Raw genomic sequence first — 17555 nt, forward strand, 5'->3', positions numbered from 1 at the left:
AAATTGTGTGAATTAAAGACAGTTGAAGAGGTTGATGGTATGTAAGCAAAAGAGGATATTAAGAGGCACATTCAAGCTGCCTTCAAGTATTTTAAAGCCTGTGTGAAAAAAATCAATTAATAGATATAAAAACAGAAGTTTCCAACACTTGGTACTTTACAAATTCAATTTGTATGTATTCATTTAATTCTCTGAACAACGCTGTGAGATTCAAATGGCTATCACCTCACTTTGTAGAAGAGAAAACCAGAGCCACGCATCCAGTTACTCGGTCAAGAGCTGTTGAAAATGAACTAAACATAGTTTAACACTAGGCGCATCACTTCGAATTAAAGATCAACAACTAATTTTCAATTGCACCACACCAAGTAAAAAGAAAGTGTGTTTGTTTTGCCAGATGCCAGGTGGAGGGAAGTGGGGAGCAAGAAAGTTCTGAAAGAAAGAGCCATCCAACAATGGTACGAGCTACAGTAGGGAATGGTAAGGAAATGAGACCCACCCCTCCCATCACTGTCAGTAATCCCAGGACTTGGGAGCTGGTGGGGGAGGTGTGTGAGTTAGCTTCCTGTTGTTTCTGTAACAAATGACTAGTATCTAGTGGACATCTTTAGGTGGGTATTACTCTGCCTCCCACAGAAGGGATTTTGAAACCTTATTTTAAATGGATGAATTATCATTAACCAGTAAATTGTTTTTATTCTCTGTTTCTAGAGGTATTGATTTGTGTTTCCTGTCCACCCAAGTAAGATTTTATTTTATTAAGCTACCACTGCTCCTTCAGCATTTTTGTTATATTGAGTATGTTAGTCTGCTTGGGCTGCCATGACAAAATACCACACACTGTGGGGCTCAAACAACAGGAATCTCCTCTCTCACAATTCTGAAGGCTGGAAGTCCAAGACTGAGGTGTCTGCAGGGCTTGTGTCTCCAGAGGCCTCTCTGTCTTGCAAATGGCCTCTTTCCTGCTGCCTCTGACATGGTCTTCCCTCTGTGGCCATGAATCCCTGGTGGCTCTCTGTGTCCAACTCTCCTCAGTCACATTGGAGTAGAGACACCCTAAAATCCTCATTTGAAACTGCTCACCTCTCTAAAGGTCCTATCTGTAAATTCAGTCACATTCTGAGGTCCTAGGGGTTAAGACTTCAACATACGGATATGGGGCACATCACTCAGCCTGCCCCACCAACATTCTCAAGGTATAAAATACAAAGGACTTTTCACTAAAGAGGCACACTTTATATTTAAGGCACCTTCTGGCCTGATTCCTGAGTGAGCACCGAGGCAGCCTACCCTGTGCCAGGGCAAACCCTCTTTACTTTCCCTCCTGGAACTTCTCTGTCTCTACAGAAGCAAGGATGCTTCCTCCAAGAAGGATCCTCCACTCTGAAGGCCCCACTGGTTCAGGGGTCCCTGTGGTCCACCACACCAGCTCTTTATCCTTCCTTCCTATTTCATTTGGGAGCGCAGAAATTTTTGGAACAAAATGGAGGAAAAATTCTCCCCATCCCATCAGCTACCTGGGCAGAAAATATTTCACCTCTTTCCCAGTAAACTCAAATGAGTTTACCTTTTCCTTCAACTTTTTGTCCCATTTCTAGGTTTGTTTTGTGTTCTTCTCTTTGACTCTTTGTCTAGTATATGGAGAAAAGGCTAAAATTATAGTGTTAGATTTGCCTAGAGATTTTGTTTGGGAAAAGGAGTTCCTTTTATATTTTCAGTATCAGAAAAGTGTATGATCTTAGCTTTAACTTCCTCTAAAAGTGATAAGTGTTTATATAATTTGGCTTTTAGTGAGTGAATCAATTTGTTTCATATGGCAAAATTTTACATTTATTACAGATTTCACTAACCAATGTAATATTTGCATTTACATAAAATAGAACTATCTGCAGTCTCTTTGAATGCTATTTTATTCTTTGAAGACATTGGAAACCATTCATTATCTGAGGCAGTAATATATTTTAATTACCCTAATAATGGCATAAATTGTCTACTTATTGAATGCCAATTTACTCCCAAAGGACAGTTAAGAATATGACAAATCACATGTTGATATGGCCTGAGACCCACCCAGCTCTGCCTCTACACTAGGGCATAAGCAGGTAGTCTGTGAGAGACAGAGGTTTTGGTCAGAATTCTCACTAATTACTATCTCTGTAAGTACTCTCAAGAAGTAATACACAAAAATCACGTCCAAAAGAATCTGTTTTTTATTATTAAGACAATGGTTATATTAAAACATGTCCTAAGACAATTTTGTCTAAGCACTGAAATAACTGCTCTGTATATTTCCATTGAAAAGGAAGAGAATAGAGTTTGCTTTATAAAGCAGGTCATAAGTTAATGATGCTAGGCCCCACAGCATCATTACTATAATTCTGAAATTCTCAAATCTCTGAAAATTCAAAGCTGTGTTAAATTTGACACTGAAGTTCATGGGTTAGCAAAACCTAATTTGAACTATGAAAAGTTATTTGCAGAGTCTATTTATTCTACTTTTGAATATTTCTATATTTTTCTGCAGAAATATTAATGTGTTTGCATGGTGGTCTTAGATCCTGCTAGCACCTATATACGTGGTAAATATGCACCATACTAATTATTAGTTTCAAAGTTTCTAAATTCCCAAACATATCTGGTTGGAAGTTTTCCATAAGGTACTGTGGACTCGGAGTTAGCAATAATACTTTATAATACAAGATTTAGATATCTGCAAAGTTACATCTGACTACTATTAACATGCTACCAAATGAAGTATTCAACATAATGAACAAATCCATAAAAAAGCTAAAGTAGTTGTGAACTATGTGCAAGAATGAGCACTACCTAACTACATTTTTTTTTTTTTTCATTTTCAAACAGTTGGATAGAGGCAGCTTTAAAATGCAGCAGGGAAAATTCTCTTTGATCAATTAAAAGAAATCAGTTAAAATTAAATTCATTTAATATGTGTTGAGTACATCTACTGCTGTAAGGCACTATGTTATGTACTGCTGGAAAAGAAAGTTATTGGCTACATAGACACAAGAAAATAAATTATTGCATTCTTGGAAATGTTTACGTAAATCTTAAAGCTGTAACTCTTACACATACTTCTGAATCAACTTAGTTTTTCCTTACCTCAGTTTCCTTTTATCATTAAACATGGTGATAAACCTCGTTAAGGTTTTAATATTTTTGCTAACGTTGTTACTGTTACTGTTAACCTTGTCTTTTAGTTTATTCCCTGAAGCTTTTGTTATAGTTATGTAAAAACTTCAAAAACTTCTTTAGAAGTTTAAATTAAGAATTTAGCTTGAACTTGAAACTTATTGCCCCAATGTTTATCTGAATTTCTTTGATGTAACATCAGACTGAATTTGTAAAGAGAAACCTACTGCTTCTCTTTACAAATATTGCTTCTGGTAGGATCAAATGTTCAATGAAAATAGAGTTTTCTCAAGGGATTTAGAAAGAGTTTTTTTCCAGGCTAGGTTGGAAAATGATGTGAAATCCAGAGGAGGAAAAACATGTTATTTAAGCCATGATCTTTTTTTTTTTTTTTTTTGCACTTCTTTTATAAGAGGTCATACTGTAAAGATATTTTTAAGCTTACAATGTATATTTTGTTATATTGAAATTTTTCATCTAATGCAATACCAAATTTCTTCAATTGTCCAAAAAATATATTCTACTCTTTTTTGTCCTAATCATGATCCAAATGTATAACTATGGGTTGAACCTGGTGATGACCTTAACATCTCTTTTACTTTGGTATAGCAAATCTCCCGTCCTCCTTCTTTATTTGTGACACCAAGTTATAGAAACATATTTACAAGCTAAGTTACCCTAAGAAAAATATTGAACCTTATGGACTTGTCTGGTTATTCCTATATAGTCTATCTCAGTTTAATCCTGTGGCTCCTGTAGTTTCTACACATTGGCAGTTAGATCTGGAAACTTGATAAACTCATACAAAACATAATTGGTTAACAGTCATTCTCTGATGTTGTACAATTATTATTGTGTCACAATAAAAGGCAAGATATCTGGTTGACCAATAGTGATGGCAAAGTGACACCTGAATTAAGGTGATAACAATATAACTTTCCCTGTAGAGTTAAGTCTCCCTATTTCTTGAAAGTAGTTTATGTAGGATTGTATGAGCACTATGCAAATACCCACTTCCTCATGTGGTTCTATAATGATGATTTTTTAATTCTATGATTTCTTTTATTTCTCTCATTATTAGTGTGCTTTTTCGTATAACACAGTGCTTTCTTCATCACAAAGGGTTATTTGCTCAGCTCTTCTAAAGTGAAAGTGAAAGTCACTCAATCATGTCCGACTCTTTGTGACCCCATGGACTATGCAGTCCATGGAGTTCTCCAGGCCAGAATACCGGAGTGTGTAGCCTTTCCCTTCTCCAGGGGATCTTCCCAACCCAGGGGTCCAGGTCTCCTGCATTGCAGGTGGATTCTTTACCAGGTGAGCCACAAGGGAAGCCCAAGAATACTGCAGTGGGTAGCCTATCCCTTCTCCAGCAGATCTTCCCAATCCAGGAATCGAACCAGGGTCTCCTGTATTGCAGGGGGATTCTTTACCAACTGAGCTATCAGGAAAACCCTCATCTAAAGTTACTACTAAAAAATTAAAATCAAGACATGAATGTTCAAAGCAATAACACAAATTTCAATTATTTTATCTGGCATTCTTTATTCTGAATTCCATGAGTTCATGTATCCCATCAATCAAATATATTCCCATCTACTTCAACAGTACTCCTGGGTCCTCATCAGTCTTTCAATACTACTTTGTTTTATGGAACAAGAACCCAAGTTCACTTGGAACCTTCCTGTGTTCCTTGTACCACTGTTTCTCTGAAGAGCCAGTGATTTACTCATGAATAACTGAAGGAGGTTAAAGTTAGACTCTCCAGGGCTTTGGTTAAGTGGAAATGTTAGTTCTAAATCACTAGAAAGTTAACAGTCATTTCTGCCATTTCTATTGATTAAAGAGACCTCAAGTTTGAAAGTCTAAACTAGATTTAGAATAAAAAGTGCCTCATTCAGAGTAATTTCTTCATATTTGTATATGGAAAATTCAGGGGAAAAAATCATTCAAATAAATTATTTTCTTTCAGAATGACAAAAAATGTGCTTAGGTAAATTTTAGACATGCAGCCAGATTTGATTTAAGCTCAGATCCAGACTTCCTTTCACTGAGAAACTGAATTTACACTCCCACAACCACATGTTTGAGCCCATCTGTTACTAACAGCATTCCTGTAATATTTCAGATGATTTAAAGGAAGTCAACGGGTGATGGTACATCCAGCTGGACATAGGACATGCAAGAAGAGGAAGGGCATTCTCTGCAAGAAGAAATTGGACTAGATAAACAGTTGCTTCTGTGCCACAAGCTTCTCAATCATGGCACAGATCTAGTGCAAATTTGAGACATACTTGCATTAAAAAAAAGTGTCATTTATCTGAAACTCAATCTTAACTACACACCTTATTCTTGATCTGGCAACCATACTGTTAAAGCCAGTCTTTCTATAGCTGGTGGGGGCCTCAGGTGTTCCCCAGATACCCCTTATTCATCTGAACATGAAGGGCCACCTTGCTGGAAACTTTGTCTTAGGTCTCCATCCCTCACCTGCTAAGGCTCCTCTCACAGCTGTTGTGTGTGATGTGTGTGCTTTGTAGTTCATTCATGTCCAACTCTTCGTGGACCCATAGACTGTAGCCCACCAGGCTCCTCTGCCCATGGAATTTTCCAGGCAAGAATACTGGAGTGGGTTGCCTTTTCTAACACCACGGGATCTTCCAGACCCAGGGAACAAACCTGCTTCTCTTATATCTCCTGCATTTGCAGGAGGTTTCTTTTTTTAAAAATAATTAATTTATTTTAATTGGAGGCTAATTACTTTACAGTATTGTAGTGGTTTTTGCCATACATTGACATGAATCAGCCATGAGTGTACATGTGTCCCTCATCCAGAACCCCCTCCCACCTCCCTCCCCATCCAATCCCTCAGGGTCATCCCAGTGCATCATCCCTGAGCACCCTGTCTCATGCATTGAACCTGGACAGGCAATCTATTTCACATATGGTAATATACATGTTTCAATGCTATTCTCTCAAATCATCCCACCCTTGCCTTCTCCCACAGAGTCCAAAAGTCTGTTCTTTACATCTGTATCTCTTTTGCTGTTTCGCATATAGCGTCATGGTTACCATTTCTCTAAACTCCATATATATGCATTAATATACTGTATTGGTGCTTTTCTTTCTGACTTACTTCACTTTGTAAAATAGGCTCCAGTTTCAATCATCTCATTAGAACTGATTCAAATGCATTCTTTTTAATAGCTGAGTAATATTCCATTGTGTATATGTACCACAGCTTTCTTATCCATTCATCTGCCAATGGACATCTAGGTTGCTTCCATGTCCTGGCTGTTGTAAACAGTGCTGTGATGAATATTGGGGTGCACGTGTCTCTTTCAGTTCTGGTTTCCTTGTTGGGTATGCCCAGCAGTGGGATTGCTGGGTCATATGGCAATTCTACGTCCAGTTTTTTAAGGAATCTCCACACTGTTCTCCATAGTCGCTGTACTAGTTTGCATTCTCACTAACAGTGTAAGAGGGTTCCCTTTTCTCCACACTCTCTCCAGCATTTATTGTTTGTAGACTTTTGGATAGAAGCCATTCTGACTGGCGTGAGATGATACCTCATTGTGGTTTTGATTTGCATTTCTCTGATAATGAGTGATGTTGAGCATCTTTTCATGTATTTGTTAGCCATCTGTATGTCTTCTTTGGAGAAATGTCTGTTTAGTTTGTTGACCCATTTTTTGATTGGATCGTTTATTCTTCTGGAATTGAGCTGCTTGTATATTTTGAAGATTAATTCTTTGTCAGTTGCTTCATTTGCTATTATTTTCTCTCATTCTGAAGGCTGTCTTTTCACCTTGCATATAGTTTCCTTCATTGTGCAAAAGCTTTTAAGTTTAATTAGATCCCATTTGTTTACTTTTGCTTTTATTTCCATTACTCTGGGAGGTGGGTCATAGAGGATCCAGCAGGAGGATTCTTTACCACTAGTGCCACCTGGGAAGACCATTATAGCTATTACCTGCTATGTATTCACTACTGGCCCACTGAGAGTGGATGAAACTAATTCTGAGGGGGTGAAGAGTTCTTAGTAGGTTTTTGGTATTCTAAGATAAAAGAGATTCTATTATTAATAGATTGATAAAAGAGCAAGCAAAGGACCATATTCAAGGAAAGTAAAGAAAGTTCTAGAAATTAAGGGTAGATTTGTATGTCAAGAGGTACCCTTAGAAGGACAGACATATGCATTTGAGCATGAGATCCTTACATTGTCTTACGAAGCTTCTTCAAACAATTGATGGAATCAACACTGAGGGCTAAACACCATTGACTGTAAAAGGCATTATAATGACCAGGTTCTCCATCAAGTAAAATCAAGAATGATAACATAGACTACCTGAATTAGGATGTTAATAAGCATTCAAGATATTGATAAGCACCAGGGCTTCCCTTGTGGGTTAGATGATAAAGAATCCACCTGCAACACCAGAGACTTGGGTTCGATCCCTGGGTTGGGAAGATCCCCTGGAGGAGAAACCGGCTGCCCACTCCAGTATGGTGGCCTGGAGAACTCCATGGACAGAGGAGCCTGGCAGGCTGCAGTCAATGGGTCACAAAGAGTCAGACACAACTGAGCAACTTTCAATTTTACTTTCAAACATTCAGGAACCAGTACCAAAGAATAGGGACAAATCAGTGAAGGATGAGGAAGAAACACAAGCCTGCATGCAGGATGGGTTCAACTGGATATTATGTTCAAATTGTATGGCACTGCCGGTTCCAGCTTCCTGGATAATGTGCCTTTAGTGGAAATACTCTCATGCCACTGTGCTTATACATTTATACAGACAAAATTTGCCTTCTCAAACTTGTCTATGCCTTCTAAAAGGATTGTCTCTGCAGTTCACTCCAGCCATCTCTACCTCTGCCTGCAGAATAATTCAGAGATTTTCTGTCAGAATATTTGAAAGAAACCTAAGAACATAGTGATGGATGCTATTGTAACCAATTTTTTAATAAGTGTAATAAAGAGAGGAAAATCCTTCTAGGAATTTCTTCCCAGAGAGAAATGACTTAAGGTGACTTTAGATCTTTCTTCTCTGTATCATTATGATCATCATCATCCTTAAAAGACTTAAAAACAAGGGAAAAGCTGATAGTTGTTGCCTCTGGAAGGCCTTAATGAAGAGGAATAACCTTCCTATACACATGTGGATTTAGATACCCCATGAAGCCGCATTCTTTCAGTCATGGGACAATGATTCTGGGTGATCAGTTGATCCACAGTGCTCTCTAGGGATGAGAGTGTAGAAGCAGATGGGGACAGTGAGTGTGTCTCAGTTACTGAATTCATGGAGGGCAAAGTGCTAGCAAAATAGTAGTGGCAATGTACCCACTCAGCTTGCCTCCTTCCCTCTAGGCTCGCTTTCAGAGATGGTGCCTCCACTGCTTGCATCAGTTGCTGCCTTAGTCAGCCTAGTATGATGCAGACCACATGGTCATTCAGGTGCCAAAGTCCATATTTTGACTTTAGTAATATCTTGAGAAGTGAATTTAATTCCACCTTATCCTGGAAACATAAGTAGAGACTTTTCCCCCTATATATTTTCTCCCTGTTATATTTTTGGAAACATGTAATCCTTCTTCCAGTTGAGCTATTTCAAATCCTGAAAGATGATGCTGTGAAAGTGCTTCACTCAGAATGCCAGCAAATATGGAAAACTCAGCAGTGGCCACAGGACTGGAAAAAGTCAGTTTTCATTCCAATCCCAAAGAAAGGCAATGCCAAAGAATATTCAAACTACCGCACAATTGCACTCATCTCACACGTTAGCAAAGTAATGCTTAAAATTCTCCAAGCCAGGCTTCAGCAATACATGAACAGTGAACTTCCAGATGTTCAAGCTGCTTTTAGAAAAGGCAGAGGAACCAGAGATCAAATTGCCAACATCCGATGGATCGTTGGAAAAGCAAGAGAGTTCCAGAAAAACATCTATTTCTGCTTTATTGACTATGCCAAAGCCTTTGACTGTGTGGATCACAATAAACTGTGGAAAATCCTGAAAGAGATGGGACTACCAGACCACCTGACCTGCCTCTTGAGAAACCTGTATGCAGGTCAAGTAGCAACAGTTAGAACTGGACATGGAACAACAGACTGGTTCCAAATAGAAAAAGGAGTACGTCAAGGCTGTATATTGTCACCCTGCTTGTTTAACTTCTATGCAGAGTATATCATGAGAAATGCTGGGCTGGAGGAAGCAAAAGCTGGAATCAAGATTGCAGGGAGAAATATCAATAACCTCAGATATGCAGATGACACCACCCTTATGGCAGAAAGTGAAGAAGAACTAAAGAGCCTCTTGATGAAAGTGAAAGTGGAGAGCGAAAAAGTTGGCTTAAAGCTCAACATTCAGAAAACTAATATCATGGCACCTGGTCCCATCACTTCATGGCAGATAGATGGAGAAACAGTAGAAATAGTGGCTGACTTTATTTTTCTGGGCTCCGAAATCACTGCTGATGGTGATTGCAGCCATGAAATTAAAAGGCACTTACTCCTTGGAAGGAAAGTTATGACCAACCTAGACAGTATATTAAAAAGCAGAGATATTACTTTGCCAACAAATGTTCATCTAGTCAAGGCTATGGTTTTTCCAGTGGTCATGTATGGATGTGAGAGTTGGACTGTGAAGAAAGCTGAGCACTGAAGAATTGATGCTTTTGAACTATGGTGTTGTGGTGTTGGACTCTCTTGAGAGTCCCTTGGACTGCAAGGAGATCCAACCAGTCCATACTAAAGGAGATCAGTCCTGAGTATTCATTGGAAGGACTGATGTTGAAGCTGAAACTCCAATACTTTGGCCACCTCATGCAGAGAGCTGACTCACTGGAAAAGACCCTGATACTGGGAAAGATTGAGGTCAGGAGGAGAAGGGGATGACAGAGGATGAGATGACTGGATGGCATCATTGACTCGATGGACATGGGTTTGGGTGGACTCAGGGAGTTAGTGATGGACAGGGAGGCCTGGCGTGCTGCAATCCATGGGGTCACAAAGAGTCGGACACGACTTAGTGATTGAACTGAACTGAATCCTTCTTCCAGCACTAATCAATCCCTGGTCACTCACCTCAACCATACCGGCATCCTTGATGGCAGAATGGATCTCTAATCATTTATGCTATATCCTCTGTGCAAATCAACATCATGCCTTTCCTAATGCAAGTGGCCAATAAAAGTTTGGCAATAAATATTGAATAAATGAATGAATGGAACTGAAAAAGAAAACTGACTTTATAAGGAAAGAAAATGGAATTACTTACCCAATGTAAAAGTTCATCAAAACAATGATTCAAATGTGAATTCTCTTCAATGGAAAATACTCTGGCTAACAAACCATTTGCTGTGTAAAAAAAGCTTAAGAAAGATACTTTGTTCCAAGAGGCTTAAGATCCATCCATTTCATAGATGTAAAGATTGGTAAATCATGTAGCATGAAAAGAGAAAAATAAAGTCAACATTTTAGATGACTGCATTTGCTTCTCTAGAAAAATAAATGAATAAATCCATCTAGTGAAAGGTAGGCACTCTTCACATAATCTGTAACTACAAAAAAACTGGCTAATGATAATAAAATTAATATAGAGCTGGAATTTTTCAAATTCCCACTTGGTTGAATACACATGTGATTCCTATTTTATGATAAAACACAAATTATTCATGAAATAAAGAGGTAGAATTGGTATGAGTTGAAACTAGACTTTCTTCTCTTGCATTATACATGAGCAATTTGCCAAATTGCCAACTAACTGTCTAGAGACTCATTTTTTAATACAAGGATAAGCTAACGTAGCCGTGCAGATGATGTCATGAGGAAACAGCCGCCTGAGAGGGATAATCTTGTTTTTTCCCTGAACTTAGAGACCCATTAACAATGAGATCAAATAATGAAGTAATTGGTATTAATGGGAAAGTTTTTAAAATTAATTTTCAATGAAAAAAATCTTCTTTTTAAATCTTTATATTAAAAGGATTGCCTCCTGCCTTTTCCATGTTTTTTTAATATATTGAAGCATATTTTATATATACCTTAATCATTCATTCAACCATGTTGAATCATCAACAAATAAATAAATACAAGCTATGCACTTTAACATGAAACATTCCTGTGCAAGAATTTTATGCAAACCTGTGTAAATCTGGACAACTGCCCCAACTTTCCAGAGTGCAGGTTTTTGTATTTATGATGTGGTGATATCAATTCCTACATTACTAGGTAAGGAGCAAATGATGATACTTGCAAATTTCTGTTGTAGGATTGGCAGCCTATGATGTATAAAGAATGTGCTATGTAATGCAGACACACACAGTAAGCACTCTCCCACCCCTCCAAGAACTCAGGGCCTTGTGGGGAAGTTGTATATTAAATTATTCATAGCATCACCCATGTGTCCAACAATCTAAATGTGTGGAAAATTATGAGATACAGTGGAAGAATTTTCCATCCCAGCTCTGTAATGTCACTTTCAAATAGTCATTTGTTTTTATTTGAAACTTCCTCTGTAGGAAAGTGTTTGTGATTTCCTTGGAAATTCAATTCTTCTGATTCTCTTTTCCTTAAGAAGATCATGCTTACATCTTTGAATACTGAAGTATTTGTTAAGCACATTGTAGAAAATCCTCTCAAGGGGCTTACAAAATATTCAACAGCATGAACTATATAATGAACAAGTCAACCAAAAATTAAAATTTTGTGGGACCCATAGCAAATGAATGTCAGACACTATATCCTACAGAAGTAAATATCTGGCCCTGATATTTCATATTTTAAGCTATATTCCTAGGGATTTAGCACTTGCATTGACAATTGATTATGATACTACAATGTATGAGTGATGCATTTGTCAAGATAGGAGATCACATTGCTGTAGCATACAATTCAAAATGAAGATGGCTTACAACAAATTTTTTTGACCTTCTCCATATGCCTCTGCTCATTTCACTGATGTCACTTGGGTACTCACGCTAACAGAGGTTCCATTGCTACCTCAACCCAGAATTCTGAGTATGCTCTGGTTGGGGAAGAGAGTGTGGAAAATTGGTCAGCAATTCTTAACTTTACCCCTGGGAAGGGATACATCTCATCAGGTCACATTTCATTGATCAAAGCAAGCCACAGGGTCAAACCTAACGTTGAGGGTAGGAGATGCCTGGGGAGAGGGGAGCATCAGGGGTAAATGGTACCACAGATGGCTACCAAAGTCCACCTTTTAATTTACTCTCCTTTCCACATACAACTTGTTGATGATCAACTTCTGTTCACAAAAGTACACAAAGTTCCCTTCAGTACATCATCAGGCTCTCAAGGGGACAAAGTCATGTCTTCAGTGGGTATGAGTCGAGTTCCTTTTGATCCAGAGAGCAATGAACAAAAAAGCTCAATTTTCTGTCCCAGGTAGCCCCCATACAGTGGTGGAACAAGGACAGAATCTCTGCGGCAAACTCTCCTTTGGAGAGGTTAGATACAGTCACTGAGCCACAACAACTCTGAAACCCCATCAGGCAGACAACGAGTGTCCTCATCTGAGAAGGGAGACTGTATCTTGATTCCCCTCCTTAAGAAGAATTCTCCAGTCCGCATTTCAAAAAAGACTCCACGTTTCCATATTTCCTGCTTTCAGCTTAAACAGCCCTCTCTTCCATCTTCTTCCTCAACCACATGTAAAGAAGGTGCTGGGGAAGGGCTCCTCCAGGAGGGAGAGGAGTGATGGGCGGGGATGTGAAGATTTCTATAGTCACATCTTGCCTAGATATTTAGGTGCCCACATCACACCTAGAACAATCTCAGCTTCCATTCCCTCATCAAAATTTAGCCAATTTCTTGCCAGTTTGATCCCAGTGAGTACTGTGTGATGGTAGCCATACCCACACTATTTTTGAGGTGGTTTCCAAAGCTGCAATACTATTTTGGTTTCTTGCCCCCAAGGAGAGTCTCGTTCAACTTAGTGGCAGAGACCTGGAGCTCATCTAGCTTGTGTGGCCACCACGGCCATACTTTACCCTCTACTCTGATTTTGATCCAATTGAAAAACACAATAGGTATCATACTCTACTTCTGATCCTTTCCCTGGAGTATATTGAATGATTGAAAAGTTTTAGTGGTCATTTGAAGCAGGAAGTCTTTCCTAATCTAATATTTTCCTTTTAGGGAGAAAGAGAGCATCGAATCCTAACCCCTAGAGCACCAGGGAGCACTTGGTTTGGGGTCAAGAATATTATTGTCCATCTTAACAGTCTCTGGGTTTGGGAACGCTCCTACATTCCTTTTCACTTCTACTGTACACTAGTCAATTCTTTCTTAGTGCACCTTTATCATGTATTACCTTACCAAACAGAGCTGACAACAATCAGCAACACTACTAATGTTACAGATATTAGTTTCTATAGCTAATCATTTAGGTACATGGATCATTAGTTTCACTAGGTACAACTTCCTGTTAAGTTATCACAGGTAAGGATTTCAACAAATATTTTGCCACTGCCTGCTAAGGAGAACCTTCATTTGAAACTCTCAAGACGATTTCCTCACTGACTGCCAACCAGCAATCATGCTATGCCACAAAAAAATGACATTTCTGTTAAACTGTGCTCCTCTTCCACCTGACCATTTCTGTATTTGTTAGAATAGATTCCATAATGCTATGTAACAAACAAGACCAAAGTCTCAGTGGGTTTAAGCAATACTATTTTATTTTTTGCTTATGCCTCGTTTCCGAAAGGTTGTGAAGGAGAAGGCATGCTGGGAGGAAGTGTTTTACTCAACAGGGACCCAGAGGGACAGGAACTGCATCTGCTCACGTTGTCCTGTGATCTGGTAATGAGAGTCCGTCGTTTGCCTTTAAGGGGGAGAGGGAGGAGATTTGTGCCCTACAATAAAAGTACTTCCACACAGTTCCACACATATCCTTGGTTAAAACAAGGCACAAGGACACCTTCAGGCATGTCTGTAGCTAGTAGGAAGAAGACCTTGGAAATATTGATAACATGTGCCAAAGCAGAGGAGGAAGGGGAACATCTGTTAAGTTATCTGAGAGATAGAGAACTTGATTTTCAATCTTACTCTGCTTTGCTTTTAGAGCAGCCGATCTATAGAATTGCTTCTAAAGCACAGGCTCAAGGCATAACACTGCTAATTCAACCCCACTTAATATCTTTGACTGCCAGCATGAGTCCTGTCAATACTGGGACATGTAGTAAGAAAGGTTTAGTTCTTGAGACTGCACATCAAAGGTATCAGAGATGAGAGCAGCCTAAACGTCCTGAGAGGCTTACCCTGCTTAGCATAGGGTAACTCTAACCACATCCGAACTATGAAACTTTGTGTGCTTTTTATTTACCGTGCATCTGCAATGGTGTGGAGTGTGTTGGAAAATGACTCTGGTCTGCATGTACTGTTTGCCTTGTTAGGAACACTTACCCTGTTCCTATGTTTATCTCCCCTCTCCAAAGTGACATAAACATCACCGTTTGTGGGAGACACACTATGCACATTTGAGGTGAACCCTTCCCTACCAACACTTAACCTTCAACTTCCTAATGTCCATCAAGGAATTTATTTTACTGCTGGAAACCTGAAATCACGTTCTTTGTTGATTCTTGTGTAACAGTTTGTTGCTCCCTAAATGGTACATTCCAAGTAGTAAATGTCTTAATTTGAGGTTCCTGTTTTTTCAGTAGCTCAGGAAAACTTTAAATTTTTTTTCACATTAGTAGGTCTGTATTTTTTCTTCAAAGTTGGGATGTTATAGATAAACAAAATTTATATGTATGGTAATTCATAAAAGTCTGAATCTTTGTAAAGCCAGACCATGTACCCACAAATAGTCTTTCCTATAGTTTTTTTTTTTTTTTTTACTAATGCTCTTCTGAGGACAAAGGAATTGCATCATTGGAACCACCTGCCTCATTTCTTGCAGGCTCCAGTGTGTCCCTGAAACAGAGATAATAGGCAGCTGGGAAGACCTGAGGTCTTTTAGGTTAGGAAAGTAAAGGTGGGTTTGAGGAGCAGACTGGCCAGGCCAGCCATGTAGAGTGACCTTAGTAAAAGCATACACAGGATCCAAGTTTAGACTGAGCTTTGAGTTAAATCTGTGTGGCAACAGAGAAGGGGTATACAGGTCGGTCCCATGAACTGTGGAACTAGTTCATTGGTTCAGTCAGCCAGCCAGTCAACAAACATCTCATGAATACATTGGATTTGGGGCATCATTTATAGCACTGGGGCTGCAACTCTAAGAAAGATACACAAGGCTTTTCTCCCACCAACTGTGCATTCTAATGAGGGGAGGTTAACAAAGATGTGCTCAAAACTTAAGAGCAAGATTTGTGATGGGCATTTAATTATATTAATTACTTTATTTTTTATTGAAGTATAGCTGACTTACAGTGTTGTGTTAGTTTTTGGTGTACAGCATAATGATTCAGTTATATATACGTGGTTTTTTTTTCATATCCCTTTATGGTTTATTGAAAGATATTGAGTATAGTTACCTATGATATCCAGTAGGACCTTATTATTTATCTATTTTATATATAATAGTTTGTATCTCCTAATTCCAAACTAATTTATCCTTCCCCTCTCCCCTTCAATAATCATGTTTGTTTTCCATGTCTGTGAGTCTGTTTCTGTTTTGTAAATAAGTTCATTTATGTCATATTTTAGATACCACATAGAAGTGATATCATACAGCTTTTAACTTTATCTGTTGACTTACTTCACTTAGTATGATAATCTCTAGGTACATCCATGTTGCTGCAAATGGCATGATTTCACTCCTTTTTATGGGCATGCAATATTCCATTGTATATATGTACCACATGAGATGTGTATTTAAAAAGATTAGTGGTTTTGTGGAAAGGTCTGAGCCCTCCTACTGCCCAGGGCCTCTTTTACCAGGTGCCCGCCTGGCCCACACTTGTACCAAGGCCCTCATCAGGAGAAAAGGAGACTTAGAGATTTCCAGGTAAATAGCCACACTGTGGTCAAGGATTATCAGCTACAGAGGAAAGCACCATCCTCATGAAGAAGTTGAACTACATGAAACTGCCGTTTTTGAAGATCAAAATGAAGTGATTATCAACATTTTCATAGGAGTTCTACCTAAAATGCCAATGGTGAAGGAAATAGTCTATGATTTTGTACTGATTACTGCTCTAGACTGAACTATGTACCTCCCTCCAAATTCGTACACTGAAGGCCAAACCCTCACGTTACTGCATTTAGAGATGGGGTCTACATGGACATAATCAAGGTTAAAGAAGCTCATGAGGGTGGGGCCCTGGTATGATGGGAACAGTGTCCTTATAGGAGGAGACATCTGAGAGCTCTCTCTCTCCAAGTGAGAACACAGTGAGCAAACAGGAGCTGTAAGTAAGGAGGAGGCCCTGCCAAGAACTGAATATCTAACATCTTAATTTTACACCCCAACCTCCAGAACCATGAGAAAGTAAATGTTTGTTGTTTAAGTCACCTGGTCTATGGTATTCTGTTATGACAAACTGAACAGACTAGAATAATTACTTAAATGTGCCTGCATCCCATCCTTCCCCAAGTTTCTTTTCTGCCTACTATGTGATTCTTGGAAAGCAAAAGTGATTTGTCTGAAAAGAAGTGCTGGAAATGAAGTCTGGAACATTTTCATTTCCAATTCAGCATTTTCTACAGCCTGAAGACCAGGCCCCCTCACAGTCAGGTGCAAAATTCTTACAGGAACTGAGGAAGCAGGACTAGAAAAGAGGGAAGTAGGCCTAAGTAGGAACAAGGAAGACTTTTGGTTGCGAAGTTGCTGCCTCACCCCCACCTACTCAGGCCTGTTCTTTTTGTGGGGCTCTTCCCCATGTACCTGGCTGCAGTGAAGTCCTGCAGGGCCTGCCTGCTAACTAGATGCTAAACCACAGATGAACAGATGAGGACAGAGTCTACTCCACAGCAAAAGGTGTGATTGATGTCAAGACTAGACAGACCAGAGGCTCTTTTGGGTCCCTATATTTTACCAGGTTAAATTGCTGGCAGCTCAATTTCTGGAGTCAGTCTGACTTTTAAGGAGGAGCTCTCACCAGGCACCCGGTGACCTGTTAGTGGATTCCATGGAGTCCACTAGCTAGGACAGCATGAGCTAGCCTGTCCCGCTTCTTTCAGAGATCAGCACTGCATGGCAGGAATGCACTCATCCTTGAAGGCTGAGACGCTGGAATTGGGACTTTTAAGCCGAGGTACCTGCTTCAGGTGAATGCACTTCTTGTCCACCCAGATCCCTCATCCAGAGTGCCTCTTAATGCTCCATGGTTCAAGGTTCACTTAATCTTGTCTTCCTGCAACAGAAATTGTTATTCAAGAAAGAAAGCTTAAGAGCTCTACAGGTATATCAGCTAAAGTGTCCTTCTTGAGTAGA

The 17555-nt window shown here is 39.2% G+C and overlaps 1 protein-coding gene across 3 annotated transcripts in view; it reads right to left on the bottom strand.

The window, feature by feature from the left end:
• LOC145528567 (uncharacterized) overlaps positions 1-17555 on the bottom strand; it is a 93908-nt gene that overhangs the window by 57917 nt on the left and 18436 nt on the right. The window contains exons 1-2 of one of the 3 annotated variants that reach the window (XM_081547241.1): positions 17381-17475; positions 10428-10549 (exon numbers count right to left, since the gene is read on the bottom strand). The gene's annotated coding sequence lies outside the window, so the exon portion shown is untranslated. Of the gene's footprint in view, positions 1-10427; positions 10550-13832; positions 14001-17380; positions 17476-17555 lie in introns of those variants that run through there. The other 2 variants (XR_014070514.1, XM_081547240.1) reach the window with 2 other exon arrangements.

The sequence above is a fragment of the Giraffa tippelskirchi genome, chromosome 12 (genome assembly GCF_054371585.1).
Source record: "Giraffa tippelskirchi isolate mGirTip1 chromosome 12, T2T-mGirTip1v1.2.pri, whole genome shotgun sequence".
NCBI lineage: Eukaryota > Metazoa > Chordata > Mammalia > Artiodactyla > Giraffidae > Giraffa > Giraffa tippelskirchi.